Raw genomic sequence first — 6,000 nt, forward strand, 5'->3', positions numbered from 1 at the left:
ACTCTGGTGTTCAGGTAGACACTGAATACCGTGTTCCATCCCCTGTTTGTTATTTGTTGGTTGTTCTTTCTGAATCTGTACACAGGGAGGGAGATAAAACTTATTTTCAATGGGTAGCAGTTGAAAGGAAGAGAAATATTTCATATCTGAGCAAAAGAGAAAGGAAGGTCCTGATGCTTAACAAAAGGTGCTATCTGCATAGCTTAGATCTTACTTTTCTTATACATACAAAGCTCACTGTAAGTTTTGTGTGTGCAAAGAAAACAAACCTCCAAATGCAGCTGTACTGCGTTTTATGCATTACTTCAGGGTCCCGAGGGGCTGCATTGTCTTCTCAGTAACAAATCATTGCCCAGGTGCTAGAAAACATTTATGGGAATGAGACCTAGCTCCTTAAATCTCAAGCATAAAGAGAAACAGGGTCCTTCCCAGGAGTGGAGAACTGCCAAGGTTTATGTCTGAGGAAGCCCTGGAGGCTGAGGGACCACCCATTAGTGAGGACTGAATTGCTGACTCATCTCAGAGAGCAATGCAGGAGGTGTGGCAAGGTTTATTTCAGGATTTTTATTCACTGGGCTCTCTTGGCCTGGACCTGTGCGTTTGTGGGTGTACTAAAGCATGATAGACAGGCTCTCATTGGCATGGCTTTAGTATTTGGTGTCTGCGGTTCGCAGGAGGCAAGATCCACCCACAAACATGACAGTATTTTTACACTTGGCTTGAATATCTGTCCCCAAAACCACTGTGTAGCAAAACAAATCTTTTGCTAAAGATATTAGAACTTATTTTAAAAGCAGCGGAATTTCACTGCATAATATTCTCCAATGGGATGGGTTGCTTAGGTTGCTTGTTGCTTTAATAACTGCTTGTTGCTTTAATAACTGCAGCCACAGACGAGCTGAAGGAGGCCTTGGTGGAAGAATTCAGGAGGGACTCTCAGAAGCTGTTGGCATCTACAGTGATAACAAGGTGATAGCATTTTCAGAATTTACATTGTTTCCATCATTTAAAAGAAATCCTCCCTGTGATAAAGAGACTTCTAAGAGATCTCTGTATCTGAGAATTACATTGTAATGGAGATAAGCAAGCAGCAAACGCTGTCACATGACGCATGAAAATCAAGATGCTTGGGCTGTGAAAGCATTCAGGTTGTTCTGGACGACTGCATTTATATTTTCCCTGCAACTTTATGAATATTTTAACAGGACGAGATGATCTGCTTCACTGTGTGAGAGCCCCTGTCACAACGGCAGCGGGGGCCGTGCTGCGTGGCCTCTCGCCCTTGCACGGGCGAGGGAGCCGTGTCCTCCCCCCACCACCCTGCAAAGGGCACAGTCTTCACCTCAGCCCCAGTCTGACTCTTCTCCTGCGTATTGGGGCTGGAGAAAGGGTCACAAAGTCGCGGTGACACGTCTATCCAATTACACAGAAAAACACAGCACAGAAGGCAGTGGGCAACCTTTGTACCTGCGGTTTGGAAAAAATAGCTGTGCAAGGACACCTTGTAGCTTAACAACCTGCTGTACCCAGAGATTAATTTTGAGCCTGGGTGAGGGTGCACGGACAGGGCACGGTCTCACTCTCCTGCCACAGGTTCCTGCCGCGACGTGGGTGCATCTTTCGTCCTCTCCACTCCTCAATTTTCCAGCTATAAAAGTAGGATAGTGCTTCTTCCCCACCTCTCAGGCATGTTGAGAGGATAAACACATTGGAGAGATCATAGCTATTCAGACGCCGTGGTGTTTGTGGGGACAGTGGGAATATAGCAGCACCAGAGATAGAAAACTGTGGGCACAGATGTCTGTGTATGTTATCCCGTGGGCTGGTTACTCAACCCATGTGTTCAGATTCGATACATGCACACAAATTGAACACGGACTGTTTGGTTATCTGCCCCACACTGGCTTTTGCAGACACCAGTTGCATAAGCTACCCAGACAAGGGTAACACATAGGACAGCTTCTCTGCTTTTTTTTTTTTTAGGTATAACTTGAAGTGAGAGAGTAAAGTTCTCCTTCAATATTTTTGCCTTCCTCCATATGATATATATCCTATTTAAAAAAGCAAGGCTTGTTTTTTATTTTCATAAAATAAATTATGTACTCCCTCTAGTGTCAGAAATTGTATATGGGCTTAAACCACGTTTGATCAAACGTTGCTATAAATGCTAAAGTAAGGTTCAATTTCATGTCTCCACATTTCAAGGTTATTAAGTTATAGTGATATGTAGAATTAACAACAGCCCTACATGCTGCTGTTCTGCCTCCTCGACACTGCAGCCATATAAAAGAAATATACTATTAAGCAGTGAAATAAAATAAGTACTTGTCTTATTTATAAAGCCAGGCCTCTGATTAAGGCTTTTGCCACCCTCTTTAATTCCAGTTCCAAACTGGCACTTTGAAAGGGAACATCTGAAAAGCCAAATTACACAACAGAAATGCACCAAAGGGGAGAGCTAGAATCAGAGGAAAATCCAGGGAAAGACTATTGAAATTCAGCAGGGAAGAAAAAAAAGGAGTCTCCTCAGCGCCTTGGTTTCATGGTTTCATGTGCTTTCCGAGCTCTTCTTTTTACCATAAGTTGTGAGCATTTGGAGCACAGGTCTGGTGGATCTGGGGGCACCCAGGGCAGTTCCTCAAGGCAGAAAGCCCACTGGGTTTAACCCTTCAGCTGCACAAGGTGCTCAGTGCATCGCTGCTTCTGCTCAAGGGGAAGCAAAGGCCATCACACTTCAGGGGCACCGTGTTCCCCTAGCCAGCTTTTCTGAAGCATCATTGCTAGCTCTTTTCCAAAAATTCTGGGGGAAGGAGTGTCTCCTGTTGCACACAGGAGAGGGTTCCTGGTTTCCAACAGTGACACATTGTTCAGTATATTGGATGTCTTCTGTGGGTTTTTTCTCTGACGCTGTTTTTAAATTGTGAGTAGAGGTAACACCCTCTGTTTTGCACTAGTTGGAAAAAATGAATGTCCCTGGCAGCCGGACACCTGCAGAGACTCTGGCCTTCCTGCCAGGGCAGGTCGCAGAAACGCGCGTCTTGGGAGGGTGAGCAGTGGCAAGTGGAAAAGGGAAGCAGAGGAGTGATCCCAGCTCAGGGGGAGCCTCAGTCCCCGTGTCTGGCCCTGGCAAACATTTCCATGCTGAGGTGCCTAAAGGCAAGTGCACAAATACTGAGGCCATGTGTTTGGTGTCAGCAGCTGCTGACCGCTCACAAACAAAGCTCCTTTCCTCTAGCCACCTGACCACTGATTATACGCGTCTAATTTTATCCAGCCAGTTTGAAAGAACTATCATTACTCCTTGACTAATCCTCCCTCTAAACATCCTGTGCTCGGACTGGCAGGCTGTGGCTGTGGGAGGCAGCAGGCATGCATGGTGTGAGAACAAAGCTGCAGAGGAGCAGGGATGGATGCCATGTCCTCGGGGATGGACTGTGGCCCCAGGTAGGCCAGGAGGTTTATCGCTGCTCACCTGCTTTCCATATCTATCCAGATCTCAACAGCTTCAAAGCCCAGTCTTAGGGAAGTTAAAGAGCAGACCTCAATGCTGTTGATGTCCTAAAAATATACAAAGCTGTGCCCTGAAAGTTGTGCCATGGCATGGCAGGCCAACCTTCTTACCAAAAATATACCCAGCAGTACACTGTGCATCCCTCTCCACACACCGTGGGGAGTACAACCAGCCATTTCAGGGAAAGGAGAAAACAACCATTTACCCTTTTCATGGTGAGAGATCAGCCAAAGCTGGACTGCCAGGAAATCTTTTGAAGGCCTGGAAAACATGGCTATAATTTGGCCTGTTTGCATAAGCATCAGTAGGGCCAGATCATCCTACCTCCTCTTTACCTGTTTGGTGCAGCCAGGTGGCACACAGAGCCAGGCAGCAAGCAGGGATCACCGCCAGCTGGGAATCCACCACCCTCTTCTGTTACCTTCTGGTTCTCCAGGCCTGGGTCGCATGTGTCAGCTGTTTTCTGCTTTTGATCAAAATAATCTGCTTCCCCTCAAAACGAGATGAATTTTTTTAAGGCGTCAGTATAGTACTGCTGACGGGACGTCAGTGCTCTGTACTGGGCACTCGCCGGTAAAGCTTGTGTGAGCACGCTGGAGTGCCCACTCCTGCCCACCTTCAGCCAGGGGATAACCTCAGTCACAACCTCACAGCTCTGCTTCCTTCAAAAACAGAAATACGAGTGAGCTTCTTTGAAGCCATTGTGTCTCTTTACAAATAACCCACAAAATGTCCTTTCCTTGAACAGGTAACAAGGAAGGGTTTCTTTACTACAACCCCAACCCACTTTCAGCCAGCACTTGGCTCAAAGGCTTTCTCCCTCTTCCAGTGTTTTTTCATTTCCCTCAGGGATATTCTCCCTCCGGCTGTTCAAGCAGCATCCAATGCCACCTGGGTTTGTACCTTTTCAAGTCTTACTGCTGCTCTTTGTCACTGGCATGTGGTGACACATGTTTTTAGCAAATGCTGTTCTACCCCCACTGCCTGACACCAGCAACCTAGAGGCCCTCTCCAGCTTATGTGTGTTTATATGTTCCTGTTTTGCCATATGCATATGTTCTGGAGGATGATATCTGTTGTTTTAGCTACCTGATTTGAGGAGAGCAGTGGCTTCTTTACTCGCAGTATCTGTGGAAAGGTGGTTGCTGTATTCCCCAGTTTCAATAAAGCTTTACCAATCTTTAGCAATACTGGTGTTGGTTTAAAATTGAGTTTAAGATTTTCTTCTCTTTCACTTGATAGATGGCAAAACTAGTCAGAGAGTTGTAAAGTATTACACCAAAATTTTTTGGTTATGATATTTGGTCCAGGTCCCACAAGCAGCTGTGCAAGCTTATGTCTTAGAATTTTTAATGCACGCCCTTAACTTTATTGGAAATAACTTGGCAGGATGAACTTCTTGCAGAATGAGGGTCCCAGCATGAGACCAGAAAGTAATCTGCCTCATTGTGCCAGGAGTACTGTATTCAACAGTATCATGCTTTATCTCCAGCAATTCACTGTAATTTAGGAAGGCATTTATGAACAAACAATATCCAGAGGTGAGTCTGAATATTTTTTCCAGTATTTCAAGAGCATGAAATTATAAAGAACCTGAAAAACTATGGGAAATGCTTGGAGGTACATGACTGTATTCTGGCAGGCAAGAAAGCAGCTGCAACAAGGGAAATTCTGTTCAGATATAAGGATTTATTTTTTTTTTCACTGTGGTGATGGTTAAATATTGGACTACATTGCAGAGAGCTGTTGTGCAATGTCCATCATGGAGATATTCCAACCTCAACTGGACAAGGCCACAAGCCACCTGATCTATCTGAACCTTCTTTGAGTAGCAGATTAGATGAGATGACCTCCAAAGGTCTCCTCTGACTGAAATTGTTAATATTATTTTGTGATTATACCCAGTAAAAGCACAGGGCCACCTTTCAGATATTATGGTGAATGCTATGTCGTGCACAGCCAGGAAAAGCATAGAATAAATTAAAGATTCAAAACGTTTGCCTGTCCCCACTAGTACCCAGCCTTTTACTTGCCTGTTCTCTACTATGCAGAGTAGTTGTGTCTACGCAAAGAGCATCTCTTCTGTCATTGCCCCACTAGAGGGTGCTTTAGCAATATAAATCTTAAACACTTGATTTAATATTTCATAATAGTCATCATGTTAGATGACTACTTTTCATATTGAAGACTTCCAATGCTTTTGAGACACTTTGAAAGACTTTGCACTAATGTATGCAGTATGCTGCTTTTATGCATGTATGATAAGCATGCAAATAACACAAATACAAAAAGAAATGTTAGGATTTGTTTCCTGAAAACCAAGAAACTGTAAAAGACTTTCCGCTATCTCTTTCAATAGCAGCTGTCCTGCAAAAGGATCGTTTTCTTTCTTTTTTCAGTTTGCTGGTATCTGGTGTCTTGGGTCAGCTCTCTACAACTAAGTGTAAGAGCTGGTCTATACATGGATCATTTGAGTTGCTGTTGATAGG

The sequence above is a fragment of the Nesoenas mayeri genome (genome assembly GCF_963082525.1).
Source record: "Nesoenas mayeri genome assembly, chromosome: 2".
Taxonomy (NCBI): Eukaryota; Metazoa; Chordata; class Aves; order Columbiformes; family Columbidae; genus Nesoenas; species Nesoenas mayeri.